This window comes from Trachypithecus francoisi, unplaced genomic scaffold (assembly GCF_009764315.1).
Source record: "Trachypithecus francoisi isolate TF-2019V2 unplaced genomic scaffold, Tfra_2.0 Lachesis_group4, whole genome shotgun sequence".
Taxonomy (NCBI): domain Eukaryota; kingdom Metazoa; phylum Chordata; class Mammalia; order Primates; family Cercopithecidae; genus Trachypithecus; species Trachypithecus francoisi.
In genome coordinates this window covers 78,325,317-78,342,799 of record NW_022681469.1, presented here as the reverse complement: position 1 = coordinate 78,342,799, position 17,483 = coordinate 78,325,317, and the positions used below count along the sequence as shown (strand labels likewise).

The 17,483-nt window shown below is 40.5% G+C and overlaps 1 protein-coding gene across 5 annotated transcripts in view; it reads right to left on the bottom strand.

Moving 5' to 3' along the window:
- The window catches only part of C1GALT1 (core 1 synthase, glycoprotein-N-acetylgalactosamine 3-beta-galactosyltransferase 1), an 86,048-nt gene that overhangs the window by 59,229 nt on the left and 9,336 nt on the right, over positions 1-17,483 (bottom strand). The gene's annotated exons all lie outside the window — the stretch shown is intronic.

Genomic DNA, 17,483 nt, shown 5'->3' with positions numbered 1-17,483 from the left:
TCTAAACTCACCCAGCAGGTGGCGGCCACACTCCAGATTACCTGGAAGCTCCACATTCCCTACCATCCACAGTCATCTGAAAAGGTAGAAGAAGCAAACGGTCTCCTTAAACTACATCTAACCAAACTCACTCTAGAAACTCGCCTCTCGTTGGTGACTCTACGTCCCTTGGCTCTCACTCGTCTTAGGGCAGCTCTGCGGGCCCCCACAGGGCTCAGCCCTTTTGAGCTGCTGTACGGATGCCCGTTCCTCTTCCAGGAGCTGCCAGCCCTCTCCCCTCCCGTAGGCTCCTACCTCCCTTACTTAATCCTCCTTCGCGAGCTTCTGAGAAAACACGCAGACTGGTGTCTCCCTGCACCTGCTTCCCCAACCCTCAAGAATCCCGCCGTCGTAGCACCTGGAGACCTGGTCCTGGTCAAGTAGCTGCAACCCCGAGCCTTATCTCCACGGTGGGAAGGACCATACACCATAATCCTCACCACTCCCACCGCTGCCAAGCTTCTTGGTCTTTCCTCCTGGTATCACCTGTCCCAGCTGAAAAAGGCGCCCACCCAACATGATTCCAATTGGACCACTCAGGTTGTTACCCCTACCAAGTTACGACTCACATGCACAGGTAACGACCCTCTGCCTAACCTTCCTTGGCCATCTAGTCCTCCCAGGTCTAGGTAAGACTCCTGCCCAAACTCCCCCCCACCAAACCATTCTGATGGAGGTTCTACCTTACTGAGACCTGGACCCAGGGAGATTACATGAGCTCCCTCACCATAGCCACAGAAGACTGCCAGCATCAAGGGTGCCAAAGCCAAGTAACCTTTAATATCTCCTCCTTCCAGAGTATGCCCCAGAAGTACCCGACTCCGTACTCAGTCATTTGTTTCACATATGATCAGACGAATGATGCCTGTCGATCCACTTGGGTTGAAACCAATGGAGGCTGCCCTTATCACTACTGCAACATGCACAAGACCATTCTAGACACCAAAGAAATCCTCTGGCAGCAGCCCACTTCCTCTGTGCAACTGACTAGGAGTGACAAGTATGACAAGTCTACATTCTTCCTCACCAACCCTGACCCTTGGGACTTGAGGTGGGTGTCGGGGGTTGAGGTCCACCTTTACCAAGGGGTCCATGACTCTTATCCCGTGGCCCTACTCAGGATCTTTAGGGCCTACATCAGGGTTGTAAGCAGCCTTGTCAGCCTGGCCTCTGACATCAAACAGGAGAAAGCCATCTCAGCTATAGCCGACCCAGGCAGCAAGCCCCAGGGCAGCAGCAACCCTTTTTCCTGGCTAACCTGAGTCAGGGAAGGGGCTCAAATAGTACACATGGCCGGGGTACACAACATCTCTCGTTATTTCCTGTGTGCAGCCTTGAATAAGCCCCCACTGGTTGCGGTACCCTTACCCAGCCCTTTTAACTCCTCTAACCTAAGCCCCTCCTTTCCCCTTCCCGGCCGAACCCTGGGAGAGGGCCCCTTGTTCCGAGACCCGCTTAGGCAACAACTCCCCTTTTGCTACTCCACCCCCAATGCTTCCTGGTGTAACCAGACCAGATCTGCGCCTCCAAATCTAACCGCCCCTCCAGGTGGGTATTTTTGGTGCAATTCCACCCTGTCAAAAACCCTCCATGCTCCCAACATTATCCTATGCGTTCCCATCTCCCTAGTCCCCAGCCTCACCCTGTACAGTGAGGCCGAGCTATCCTCCCTCCTGCCCTCTGCCCGCCCCCGCCAGGCAAGGGCAGTATTCCACTGATGATCGGGGTCTCTTTAGCCTCATCCCTTGTAGCCTCCAGCCTAGGAACCGGAGCCCTAACTCATTCTGTCCAGGCTTCTCAGGACCTTTCAGCCCGATTACAGGTAGCCATCGAAGCTTCTGCAGAGTCCCTGGCTTCCTTCCAACGACAGATCACCTCAGTCGCCCAGGTGGCAGCCCCGAATCATCAGGCACTCGACCTCCTTAGGGCTGATAAAGGCGATACCTGCATGTTACTCAATGAAGAATGTTGCTACTACATCAATTAGTCAGGACTGGTAGAAACCAATCTCCTCACTCTAGAAATGATTCGGGAAGGGCCCCACCAGAAAAACCTCGGACCAGGGCCCTCACTTCAGTGGTGGCAGTCATCTATAGCCCTCTGGGTCCTACCCTTTCTAAACCCCTTACTAATCATTAGATTCTTGCTACTCATAGCTCTCTGCGTCATCCGCTTCATCCAGGACCGCATAAAGGAAGTCTTCCGGATCACTGACAATCAGATGCTACTCCACCCCTATACCCAAGTTCCGACCTCTGAAGAACCCCACAATGACCTATACCATCAGGAAGCAGCCAGATGAACACATCGCCCCTTTTTCTTATTAGAAAGAGGTCGGAATGTTAGGCAGGAACCTAGACCCAACATGGCGGTATCACCCGATATGGCAGGTCTTTTGTTAGGACTTCCCACCTTTCACTTCCTGCTAAGACTTCCAGCGCGTGAAAAAAGCCCACGCCCGCCAAACCCCGCCCCCTGCTCTGCACAAACTCCTGGACACGTCATTCCTCAGAAATCGAAACCTAACTCAGGAAACCAAAAGCTACAGACCCCACCTACCTCGCCCTATAAAAGACCCGATACCTGCCCCACGCACGACTTCCTCAGCCCTCCTCCTAGAGGACCCGTGAACCTCGCCCGTGAGCCCAATAAAGGCTACCTCTGTTTTCATCTGCCTCGTGTCTTCTTGCTCAGCTCCCCATTACATTACAGAACCTATTTTTACAACTTCAAAAACTAGAAAAAGAACAAACTAAACCCAAAGCTAGCAGGAGAAATAAAATAAGAACAGAGATAAACAAAATGGAAAATAGGAAAGCAACATGGAAAAATCAATGAAACTAAAAGTTGGTTCTTCAAAAAGGAACAAAACTGATAAATCTCTAGCTAGACTAAGAAAAAAAAAGACTCAAATTACTGAAATCAGAAATGAAAGTAAGGCATTGTTACTAGCTTTACAGAAATACAAAAGATTGTAAGAGGATACTATGAACAACTGAATGCCAACAACTACACAATCTAGATGAGGAAAAACTGTTAAAAACACAAAACTTACTGAACCAGAATCAAAAACAAACAGAAAACCTCAAAATCCTACATTAGTAAGGAGATAGAATCAGTAATCAAAAACCTCTCAACAAAGAAACCCCTGGACATGATGGCTTCACTGGTGAACTCTACTCAACATCTGAAAAAGAACTAAAACCAAGCCTTCTCAAATTAAAAAAAAAAAAAAAACACACAGAAGAGAAGGGAACACTTCCTGACTCATTCTGTGAGGCCAGCATTACCCTGATACCAAAGCCAGACAAAGACACTATAAGAAAACCACAAACCAACAAAGGACAGTAGAAACCAGGAAGGGGAAGGGAAGCATAGAGATGTGTTAAAGGATTCAGAATTACAGCTAATGATAATAGTTGGAGCAATAAGTTACTGTATTCTATAGTACTGTAGGATGACTATAATTAACAATAATATATAGTTTCAAACAGCTAAGGATACTGAATGTTGTTAACACAAAGAAGTGTTTGAGATGATAGATATGCTAATTACCCTGATACGTTATATGTACTGTAACATCGTTATGTACTCCAAAAATCTGTAAAATGACTGTGTCAATTAAAATTATTTTTAGAAAAAGAAATGAGAGCAACCTAAAAAGAGAAAAACAACAAACTACAAACCTATATCCATTATTAACAGTGATGTAAAAATTCTCAACAAAATACTAGCAGACTGAATTCGGCAGCTTATTAAAAGATTATATACCATGACCAAGTGTAATTTATCCTGGAATGCAAGGATGATTTCACATATGGAAATCAATCAAGGCAATACACCCCATTAACAGAATTAAGGAGGGAAAAAAAAACCCTACATGGTCATCTCAACTGATGGAGAAAAAGCATCTGACAAAATTCAATATCCTTTCATGATATAAACACTCAACAAACTAGGAAATGAAGGAAACTACTTCAACATAATAAAAGCCATATATGAGAAACCTACAGTGAACATCATACACAATGGCAAAGGACTAAAAGCTTTTCCTCTAAGATCAAATGGTAAGGGACTCAAAGCTTTTCCTCTAAGATCCGCAACAAGGCAAGAATGCCTGATTTCATCACTTCTATTCAACATACTACTGGAAGTTCTACTCAGAGCAATTAGGAAAGAAAAAGAAACAAAAGACATCCAAATTGGAAAGAAAAAGTAAAATTATGTTCTTACACATGATATGATGGTATATGCAGGGAACCCTAAAGATTCCAAAAAAAAAAAAAAAACCTGTTAGAACTAATAAATTAATTTAGCAAAGAAGAAGCAGGATACAAAGTCAACACAAAAATGAGTTACATTTTTACACACAAACTAGAACATTTCTTGAAATAATTATTCCATTTACAATAGCATAAAAAAGAAACCTTAGGAATTAACCAAGACAGTGAAAGAGCTGTACAACAAAAACTACAAAACACTGCTCTAAGAAATTAAAGAATACATAATTAGAAAGACATTACATGTTCATCAACTGGAAAACTTAATATTGTTAAAATGTCAATACCATCCAAAGACACCTACAGATTCAACGCAGTTCCTTCTGAAATCCCAACGTTTTCTGCAGAAATAGAAAAATCCATTCTAAAATTCACACGGAATATTAAGGGACCCCGAATAGCCAGTTTTGAAAAAGAGGTACAAAGCTAGAAAACTCATACTTACTGATTTCAAGACTTACTACAAAGTTACATTGATCAAAATAGTGTAGTACTGGCATGAAAACAGACATACAGAACAATGAAATAAAGACTTCAGAGGAAAAAAAGACATCTCACTTTATGGTCAAAGGATTTTTGGGAAGGGAGCCAAGACCAGGCTTACAGTCTGGGGCAGTTTCTCAATCCTGCTCAGCAACTGCCTGGAAATTAACTCAGTGCCACTGGAAGGGGCACCTTGGGAGTGGTACTGGCCTTTCGGGCTTTGTGGGAGCTGGGTGCGGCCTGTTACTGTCGGCTTTCCCCACTTCCCTGGTGACCTGTATGATGCTGCAGAGGCAGCCATAATCCCCTTGGGAACATAACTTCATTGGCATAAGAACCACACTTCCATCTCCCACAGCAGCCACAGCAAAGCCTACCCAAGGATAGTCTCAGCTCAAAAATGCCTAACCCAGCCCCCACCTGATGGTCTTTCTCTACCCACTCTGGTAGTCTAAGATAAAACGATAAAATCTCCTGGGAGCTCTATGGCTCCACCCACCACCTGAGAAACCCAAATACCTATCCTGGTGACCCCAGCGCAAGCTTGTATCTTCTTTATACTACCACAGCTGATTCTCTCTTGAAAGTGCCACCTCCTGGCTGGAGGCCAATCAACACAAAAACAGCACACTAAAGGAAACTATAACCAAAGACCCTCACAGAGTCTACTTCACTCTCCTGCTATCTCCACCAGAGCAGGTGCTGGTACCCATGGCTGAGAGCCCTGAAGACGGATCATATCATAGGACTCTTTGCAGACACTCCCTAGTACCAGCCCTGAGCCTGGCAAGCCTGCTGGGTGGCTAGACCCAGAAGAGAAATAATCACTGGAGTTCAGCTCTCAGGAAGCCACATCCCTAGGGGAAGGGGGAGAGCACCACATTAAGGGCACACCCAGTGGGACAAAATAACCTGAATAACAGCCCTTGAGCCCCAGATCTCCCCTCTGACATAATCTACCCAAATAAAAACCAGAAAAACAATTTTGGTAATATGACAAAACAAAGTTTCTTAACACCCCCAAAAGATCACACTAGCTCACCAGCAATGGATCCAAACCAAGAAGAAATCTCTAAATTTCCAGAAAAAGAATTCAGAAAGTCGATTATTAGGCTACTCAAGGAGGCACCAAAGAAAAGTGAATACCAACTTAAATCAAAAACATGTTACAGGATATGAGGATAGGAACAGAAAAATCTCCAGAGAAACAGCTAAATAAAACATAAATAAATAAGCAACCACAATTTTTGGAAATAAAAGACACACTCAGAGAAATGCAAAATACACTGGAAAGTCTTGGCAACAGAATCAAACAAGTAGAAGGAAGAACTTCAGAGCCTGAAGACAAAGCTTTTGAATTAACCCAATCTGACAGAGACAAAGAAAAATGAAGGAAAAAAAAAAAGACAACAAGAAGTTTGGGATTATGTTAAATGACCTAACCTAAGAATAACAGGTGTTCCCAAGGAAGAAGAGAATCTAAAAGTTTGGAAAACATATTTGAGGGAATAATTAAGGAAAACTTTCCTGACTTTGCTAGAGATCTAGAAAAATAAAGCAAACTCAAAGAACACCCAGAAACTCATTGCAAAAAGACCATCACCTAGGCACACAGTCACCAGGTTATCTAAAGTCAAGACAAAGTAAAGAATCTTAAGAGCTGCCAGGTAAAAGAATCAGGTAACCTAAAAAGGAAAACCCATCAGATTAACAGCAGATTTCTCAGCAAAAACCCTACAAACTAGAAGGAATTTGGGTCCTATCTTTAGCCTCCTTAAACAAAACAATTATCAGCCAAGAATTTGTATCCAGTAAGAGTAAGGTTCATAAATAAAGGAAACATAGTCTTTTTTAGACAAACAAATGTTGAGAGAATTCACTACTACCAAGCCAGCAAGAACTGCTAAAAGGAGCTCTAAATCTTGAAACAAAACCTTAAATAGACCAAAATGGAACCTCCTTAAAGCATAAATCTTACAGGACCTATAAAACAGTAACACATTAAAAAACAAACAAACAAAAAAAACCAACAAGTTATTCAGCCAACAACTAGCACAATGAATAGAACAGTACATTGCTTCTCAGTACTAACGCGGAATGTAAATGGCATAAATGCTCCACTTAAAAGATACAGAATGGCAGAATGGAAAAGAATTCACCAACCAATTATCTGCTGCCTTTAAGAAACTCATTTGATACATAAAGGACTCACACAAACTTAAGGTAAAGTGGTGGAAAAAGATAATCCATGCCAAAGATGGCCGAATAGGAACAGCTCCAGTCTGCAGCTCCCAGCATGAGCGACGCAGAAGACAGGTGACTTCTGCATTTCCAACTGAGGTACCACGCTCATCTAACTGGGGCTTGTCAGACAGCAGGTGCAGCCCACGGAGCAGGGCAGGGCATTGCCTCACCCAGGAAGCGCAAGGGGTTGGGGAATTCCCTTTCCTAGCAAAGGGACGCCATGACACATGGTACCTGGAAAATGAGGACACTCCCACCCTAACACTGCACTTTTCCAATGGCCTTAGCAAACAGCACACCAGGATATTATTTCTCATGCCTGCCTCAAAGGGTCCCACGCCCATGGAGCCTCGCTCACTGCTAGCACAGCAGTCTGAGATCAAACTGAAAGACTCAGCGAGGCTGGGGTAGGGGCATCCGCCATTTAGGAGGCTTGACTAGGTAAACAAAGCAACTGGGAAGCTCGAACTGGGTGGAGCCCATCGCAGCTCAGCGAGGCCTGCCTGCCTCTGTAGACTCCACCTCTGGTAGCAGCACATAGCTGAACAAATGGCAGCAGAAACTTCTGCAGACTTAAATGTCCCTGACAGCTTTGAAGAGAGTAGTGATTCTCCAAACATGGAGTCTGAGATCTGAGATGGCACAGACTGCCTCCTCAAGTGGGTCCCTGACCCCCAAGTAGCCTAACTAGGAGACAGCTCCCAGTAGGGGCTGGCTGACAAATCATACAGCTGGGTGCCCCTCTGAAACAAAGCTTCCAGAGGAAGAATCAGGTAGTAACATCTGTCCTTCTGCAATATTTTCTGTTCTGCGGCCTCCACTGGTGATACCCTGGCTAACAGGGTCTGGAGTGGACCTCCAGCAAACTCCAACAGACCTGCAACTGAGGGTCCTGACTGTTAGAAAGGAAAACTAATAAACAGGACACCCACACCAAAACCCAACCTGTATGTCACCATCATCAAACACCAAAGAGAGATAAAACCACAAAAATGGGGAGAAACCAGAGAAGAAAAGCTGAAAATTCTAAAAATCAGAGTGCCTCTTCTCCTCCAAAGGAATGCAACTCCTCGCCAGCAACGGAACAAAGCTGGAAGGAGAATGACTTTGATGAGTTGAGAGAAGAAGGCTTCAGATGATCGTTAATAACAAACTTCTCCAAGCCAAAAGAAGATGTTTGAACCCATCACAAAGAAGTTAAAAACCTTGAAAAAAGATTAGACAAATGGCTAACTAGAATAAACAGTGTAGACAAGTGCTTAAATGACCTGATGGAGTGGAAAACCATGGCACAAGAACTACATGACGCATTCACAAGCTCCACAAGCTTCACAAGCTTCAGTAGCCAATTTGATCAAATGGAAGAAAGGGTATCAGTGACTGAAGATTAAATGAATGAAATGAAGCGAGAAGTTTGGAGAAAAAAAGAATAAAAAGAAATGAACAAAGCCTCCAAGAAATATGGAACCATGTGAAAAGACCAAATCTATGTCTAATTGGTGTAGCTGAAAGTGACAGGGAGAACAGAATCAAGTTGGAAAACACTCTTCAGGATATGATCCAGGAGAACTTCCCCAACCTAGCAAGTCAGGCCAACATTCAAATTCAGGAAATACACAGAACGTCACCAAGATACTCTTGGAGAAGAGCAACTCCAAGACACATAATTGTCAAATTCACCGAAGTTGAAATGGAGAAAAAAATGTTAAGGGCAGCCAGAGAGAAAAGTCGGGTTTCCCACAAAGGGAAGCCCATCAGACTAACAGCGGATCTCTCGGCAAAAACTCTACAAGCCAGAAAAGAGTGGGGGACAATATTCAACATTCTTAAAGAAAATTTTCAACCCAGAATTTCATATCCAGCCAAACAAAGCTTCATAAGTGAAGGAGAAATAAAATCCTTTACAGACAAACAAATGCTGGGAGATTTTGTCACCACCAGGCCTGCCTTACAAGAGCTCCTGAAGGAAGCATTAAACATGGAAAGGAACAACCAGTACCAGCCACTGCAAAAACATGCCAAATTGTAAAGACTATCCATGCTAAGAAGAAACTGCATCAACTAACAAGCAAAATATTCAGTTAAAATCATGATGACAGGATCAAATTCACACATAACAATATTAACCTTAAGTGTAAATGGGCTAAATGCTCCAACTAAAAGACACAGACTGGCAAACTGGATAAAGAGCCAAGACCCATCAGTGTGCTGTAATCAGGAGACCCATCTCATGTGCAGACACACAGATAGGCTCAAAATACAGGAACGGAGGAAGATCTACCAAGCAAATGGAAAACAAAACAAAACAAAAAGCATGGGTGGCAACCCTAGTCTCTGATAAAACAGACTTTGAACCAAAAAACATCAAAAGAGATAAAGAAGTCCATGACATAATAGTAAAGGGATCAATTCAACCAGAAGAGCTAACTATCCTAAATATATATGCACCCAATACAACAGCACCCAGATTCATAAAGCAAGTCCTTAGAGACCTACAAAGAGACTAAGACTCCCACACAATAATAATGGGAGACTTTAACACCCCACTGTCAACATTAGACACCTCAACGAGCCAGAAAGTTAACAAGGATATCCAGGAATTGAACTCAACTCTGCACCACGCGGACCTAATAGACATCTACAGAACTCTCCACCCCAAATCAACAGAATATACACTCTTCTCTGCACCACATCACACTTACTCCAAAATGGATCACATAGTTGGAAGTAAAGCACTCCTCAGCAAATGTACAAGAACAGAAATTATAACAAACTGTCTCTCAGATCACAGTGCAATCGAACCAGAACTCAGGATTAAGAAACTCACTCAAAACCACACAACTACATGGAAACTGAACAACCTGCTCCTGAATGACTACTGGGTACATAACAAAATGAAGGCAGAAATAAAGATGTTCTTTGAAATCAATGAGAACAAAGACACAACATACCAGAATCTCTGGGACACATTTAAAGCAGTGTGTAGAGGGAAATTTATAGCACTAAATGCCCACAAGAGAAAGCAGGAAATACCTAAAATTGACACCCAAACATCACAATTAAAAGAACTAGAGAAGCAAGAGCAAACACATTCAGAAGCTAGCAGTAGGCAAGAAATAACTAAGATCAGACTAGGACTGAAGGAAATAGAAACACAAAAAACCCTTCAAAAAAAACAATGAATCCAGAAGCTGGTTTTGTGAAAAGATCAACAAAATGGACAGACCGCTGGCAAGACAAAAAAGAAAAAAGAATCAAATAGATGTAATAAAAAATGATAAGGGAGATATCACCACCAATCCCATAGAAATACAAACTACCATCAGAGAATACTACAAACACCTCTACGCAAATAAACTAGAAAATCTAGAAGAAATGGATAAATTCCTGGACACATACACTCTCCCAAGACTAAACCAGGAAGTTGCTGAATCCCTGAATAGACCAATAATAGGCTCTGAAATTAAGGCAATAATTAATAGCCTACCAACCAAAAAAAGTCCGAGACCAGAAGGATTTACAGCCGAATTCCACCAGAGGTAGAAAAAGGAGCTGGTTCTATTACTTCTGAAACTATTCCAATCGATAGAAAAAGAGGGAATGCTCCCTAATTCATTTTCTGAGGCCAGCATCAACCTGATATCAAAGCCTGGCAGAGACACAACAAAGAAAGAGAATTTTAGACTAATATCCCTGATGAACATCGATGTGAAAATCCACAATAAAATACTTTCAAACTGAAGCCAGCAGCACACCAAAAAGCTTATCCACCATGATCAAGTTGGATTTATCCCCGGGATGCAAGGCTGGTTCAACATACGCAAATCAATAAATGTAATCCAGCATATAAACAGAAGCAAAGAAAAAAACCACATGATTATCTCAATAGATGCAGAAAAGGCCTTTGACAAAATTCAGCACCCCTTCATGCTAAAAACTCTCAATGAATTTGGTATTGATGGGAAGTATCTCAAAATAATAAGAGCTCTTTATGACAAACCCATAGGCAATATAATACTGAATGGGCAAAATCTGGAAGCATTCCCTTTGAAAACTGGCACAAGACAGGGATGCCCTCTCTCACCACTCCTATTCAACAGAGTGTTGGAAGTTCTGGCCAGGGCAATCAGGCAAGAGAAAGAAACAAAGGGTATTCAATTAGGAAAAAAGGAAGTCAAATTGTCCCTGTTTGCAGACGACATGATTGTATATTTAGAAAACCCTATCGTCTCAGCCCAATATGTCCTTAGGCTGATAAGTAACTTCAGCATAGTCTCAGGATACAAAATCAAAGTGCAAAAATCACAAGCATTCCTATACACCAATAACAGACAAACAGAGAGCCAAATCATGAGTGAACTCCCATTCACAATTACTTCAAAGAGAACAAAATGCCTAGAAATCCAACTTACAAGGAATGTGAAGGACCTCTTCAAGGAGAATTACAAACCACTGCTCAACAAAATAAAAGAGAACAGAAAAAAATGGAAGAACATTCCATGCTCATGGATAGGAAGAATCAATATTGCGAAAATACCCATACTGCCCAAGGTAATTTATAGATTCAATGCCATCCCCATCAAGCTACCAATGAGTTTCTTCACAGAATTGGAAAAAACTACTTTAAAGTTCATATGGAACAACAAAAGAGCCCGCATTGCCAAGACAATCCTAAGCCAAAAGAACAAAACTGGAGACATCACGCTACCTGACTTCAAACTATATACTACAAGGCTATAGTAACCAAAACAGCATGGTACCGGTACCAAAACAGAAATACAGACTAGTGGAATGGAATAGAGCCCTCGGAAATAAAAGCACACATCTACAACCATCTGATCTTTGACAAACCTGAGAAAAACAAGAAATGGGGAAAGGATTCCCTATTTAATAAATGGTGCTGGGCAAACTGGCTAGCCATATGTAGAAAGCTGAAACTGGTTCCCTTCCTTATACCTTATACAAAAATTAATTCAAAATGGATTAAATACTTAAATGTTAGATCTAAAACCATAAAAACCCTAGAAGAAAACCTAGGCAGTACCATTCAGGACATAGGCATGGACAACGACTTCATGACTAAAACACCAAAAGCAATGGCAACAAAAGCCAAAATTGACAAATGGGATCTAATTAAAGTAAAGAGCTTCTGCACAGCAAAAGAAACTATCATCAGAGTGAACAGGTGAGTGAACAGGCAACCTACAGAATGGGAGAAAATTTTTACAATCTACCCATCTGACTAAGGGCTAATATCCAGAATCTACAAGGAATTGAAACAAATTTACACGAAAAATCAAACAACCCCATCAAAAAGTGGGCAAAGGACATGAACAGACGCTTCTCAAAAGAAGACATTTATGCAGCCTACAGACAGATGAAAAAAATGCTCATCATTACTGGTCATCAGAGAAATGCAAATCAAAACCACAATGAGATACCATCTCACATCAGTTAGAATGGTGATCATTAAAAAGTCAGGAAACAACAGGTGCTAGAGAGGATGTGGAGAAACAGGAACACTTTTACACTGTTGGTGGGACTGTAAACTAGTTCAACCATTGTGGAAGACAGTGTGGCGATTCCTCAAGGATCTAGAACTAGAAATACCGTTTGACCCAGCCATCCCATTACTGGGCATATACTCAAAGGATTATAAATCACGCTACTATAACGACACATGCACACGTATGTTTACTGCGGCACTATTCACAATAGCAAAGACTTGGAACCAACCCAAATGTCCATCAGTGACTGGATTAAGAAAATGTGGCACATATACACCATGGAACACTATGCAGCCATAAAAAAGGATGAGTTCGTGTCCTTTGTAGGGACATGGATGCACCTGGAAACCATCATTCTCAGCAAACTATCGCAGGAACAGAAAACCAAACACCGCACATTCTCACTCATAGGTGGGAATCAAACAATGAGAACACTTGGACACAGGAAGGGGAACATCACACACTGGGGCCTGTCGTGGGGAGGGGGAAGCGGGGAGGGATAGCATTAGGAGATATACCTAATGTAAATGATGAGGTAACAGGTGCAACACACCAACATGGCACATGTATTCCTATGTAACAAACCTGCACATTGTGCACATGTACCCTAGAACTTAAAGTACAATAAAAATAAAATAAAATAAAATGTAAAACAACAACAATAAAAAGATATTCCATGCCAATGGACACTGAAAGCAAGCAGGAGTAGCTATTTTTCTATCAGACAAAACAGACTGGAAAGCAACAACATTTAAAAAAGACAGAGACATTATATCATGACAAAAGGCTTTGTTCAACAGGAAAATATCACAATCCTAAATACGTATGCACCTAACACTGGAGCTCCCTAATTTATAAAACAATTACTGCTAGACTTTAGAAATGAGATAAACAGCAACATAATAATAGTGGCGGACTTTAATACTTCACTGACAGCACTAGACAAGTCATCAAGACAGAAAGTCAACAGAGAAACAATGGACTTAAACTATATCCCGGAACAAACTGACTTAACAGATATTTACAGAACATTTTACCAACAACTACAGACTATACATTCTATTCATCAGCACATGGATCCTTCTCCAAGACAGACCACGACAGGACACAAAACAAGTCTCAACAAATTTAAGAAAATCGAAATTATAGCAAGTACTCTCTCACACTATAGTGGAATAAAATTGGAAATCAACTCCAAAAGGATCTCTCGAAACCATGCAAATACATGGAAATTAACCTACTGCTGAATGATCATTCGATCAACAATGAAATCAAGGTAGAAATTTAAAAAATCCTTTGAACTGAATGATAAAAGTGACACAACGTATAAAAACTTCCGTGATAAAGCAAAAGTGGTGCTAAAAGTAAAGTTCACAGCAATGAATGCCTATATCCAAAAAGTCTGAAAGAGCATAAATAGATGATCTAAGGTTACACCTTAAGTAACTAAAGAAACAAGAAAAAACCAAACCCAGAAGAAGAAACAACAAAGATCAGAACAGAACTAAATGAAATTGAGACAAAGAAACAAAAAACACAAAAGATAAATGAAACAGAAAGCTCGTTCTTTGAAAAGATAAACAAAATCGATAGGCCATTAGTTAGATTAACCAAGCAAAGAAGAGAGAAGATCCAAATAAGCTCTCTTAGAAATGAAATGTAGATATTACAACTGATACCACAGAAATACAAAAGACCATTCAAGGCTACTATGAACCCCTTTACATGCACAAACTAGAAAATCTAGAGGAGATGGGTAAATTCCTGAAAACATAAAACCCTCCTAGATTAAACCAGGAAGAAATAGAAACTCTGAACAGACCAACAACAAGCAGCAAGACTGAAATGGTAATTAAAACTGCCAACAAAAAAAAGTCCAGGACCAGATGGATTCACAGCTAAATTCTATCCAATATTCAAAGAAGAATTGGTACCAATCCTATTGACACTACCCCACAATATAGAGAAAGAGGAAACCCTCCCTAATTCATTCTATGAAGCCCGTATCACCTTAATACTAAAACCAATAAACAATATAACAAAAAAAAAAGAAAGAAAGAAAGAAAGAAAGAAAAGAAAACTACAGGCCAATATCCCTGATGAACATAGATGCAAAAATCCTCAACAAAATACCAGCTAACCGAATCCAACAGCACATCAAAAAGATAACATCATTATCAAGTGGGTTTCATGCTAGGGATGCAGGGATGGTTTAACATACACAAGTCAATAAATGTGACGTACCACATAAACAATTAAAAACAAAAAATCACATAATCATCTCAATAGACACAGCAAAGGCATTTGACAAAATCCAGTGTTCCTTTATAATTAAAACACTCAGCAAAACTGGCATAGAAAGAAGATGCCTTAACATAATAAAAGCCATGTATGACAAACCCACAGCCAACATTATACTGAATGGGGAAAGGTTGAAGTATTTCTCCTGAGAACTGGAACAAGACAAGGATGCCCAGTCTCACTACTTCTGTTCAACACAGTACTGGAAGTCCTAGCCAGAGTGATCAGACAAGACAAGGAAATAAAGGGCATCAAATCAGTAAAGAGGAAGTCGAACTGTTGCTGTTTGCTGATGATATGCTCGTATACCAAGAAAACCCTGAAGATTCATCCAAAAAGCTCCTAGAATTGGCAAATGAATTCAGCAAAGTTTCAGGATACAAAATTAATGTACACAAATCGGTAGCACTGCTATACACTAACAGCGACCAAGCTGAAAATCAAATCAATAACTCAACCCCTTTTACTATGTCTGCAAAAAATAAAATAAAATACTTAGGAATGTACCTAAGGAAGTGAAAGACATCTACAAGAAAAACTACAAAACACTGCTGAAAGAAATCATAGATGACACAAACAAATAGAAACACATCTCATGCTCATGGATGGCTAGAGTCAATACTGTGAAAATCATCATATTGCCAAAAGCAATCTACAGATTCAATGCAATTCCTATCAAAATATCACCATCATTCTTTGCAGAGCTAGGGAAAACAATCCTAAAATTCATATGAAACCAAAAAAGAACACACATAGCCAAATCAAGACTAAGCAAAAACAAAAACAAAAAACCCCAAAACCCACAAATCTGGATGTATCACATTACCCAACTTCAAACTAAACTATAAGGCTATAGTTACTGAAATAGCACGGTACTGATATAAAAATAGGCACATAGACCAATGAAACAGAATACAGAACCCTGAAATAAAGCCAAATACTTACAGCCAAATGATCTTTGACAAAGCAAACAAAAACATAAAGTGGAGAAAGGACACCCTATTCAACAAATGGTGCTGAGGTGATTGGCAATCCACATGTATAAGAATGAAACTGGATCCTCATCTCTCACCTTATACAAAAATGAACTCAAGATTAGATCAAAGACTTAAATCTTTTAAGACCTGAAGCCATAAAAATCCTAGAAGATATTATCAGAAACACCCTTCTAGACATTGGCTTAGGCAAAGACTTCATGACCACGAACCCAAAAACAAATTCAACCAAAACAAAGACAAATAGATGGGACTTAATTAAACGAAAAAGCTTCTGCACAGCAAAGGAAATAATCAGTAAACAGACAACCCACAGAGTGGGAGAAAATCTTAGTAAACTATGCATCTGACAAAGGTCTAATATCCAGAATCTACAAAAAACCCAAACAAATCAGCAAGAAAAAAACAAAACAAACAATCCCATCAAAAAGTGGGCTAAGGACATGAATAGACAATTCCCAAAAGAAGATATACAAATGTCCAACAGACATATGAAAACATGTTCAACATAACTAATTATCAGGGAAATGCAAACCAAAATCACAATGCGATACCATCTTACTCCTGCAAGAATCGCCATAATCAAAAAATCAAAAAATAATAGACGTTGGCATCAATGTGGTAAAAAGACAAAACTTTTACACTGCTGCTGGGAATGTAAACTAGTATAACCACTATGGAAAATGATGTGGATATTCCTTAAGGAACCAAATATCTACCATTTGACCCAGCAATCCCACTACTGGGTGATCTACCCAAAAAAAAAAAAAAAAGAAGTCATACAAAAAAAGACAATTGAACACAGGTTTATAGCAACACAATTTGTAACTGCAAAAATACAGAATCAGCCCAAATGCCCATCAATCAACAAGTGGATAAAGAAAATGTGGTATGTATAATATATATACAAATACACACACACACCATAGAATACTACTCAGCCATAAAAAATAACAAAATAATGGCATTCACGGCAACCTGGATGGAGTTGGAGACTATTATTCTAAGTAAAGTAACTCAGGAATGGAAAACCAAACATTGTATGTTGTCACTCATAAATGGGAACTAAGCTATGAGGATGCAAAGGCATAGAATGATACAATGGACTTGGGGAACTTGAAGTAAAGGGTGGGAAAGGGTGAGGGATAAATGACTACACACTGGGTACCGTGTACACTGCTTGGGTGAGGGGCGCACCCAAATCTCAAAAATCATTACCAAAAAACATGTCCATGTAACCCAACACCACCTGTTACCCAAAAACCTATTGAAATAAAAAAAGGAAAAGAAAAAATAACTCAAAATGGATCAAAGACCTAAATATACGACCTAAAACTATAAAATTCTTAGAACACTGAACAAAAGAGCTTCATGACATTATATTTGGCAATGATTTCTTGGATGTGACAACAAAGGCAGAGTCACTGAAAGAAAATACTGGCAAATTAGACTTCACGAAAATTTTTAAATTTGTACATCAGAAGACCATATCAACAGTAAAAGGCCAGCCACGGAATGGGTGAAAATATAGGCAAATCATATATCTGATAAGAGATTAGTATCCAAAATATATAGAAAATTCCTGAAACTCAACCAAAAAAAAATCAACCTGATTCAACAATGTGCAAAAGACT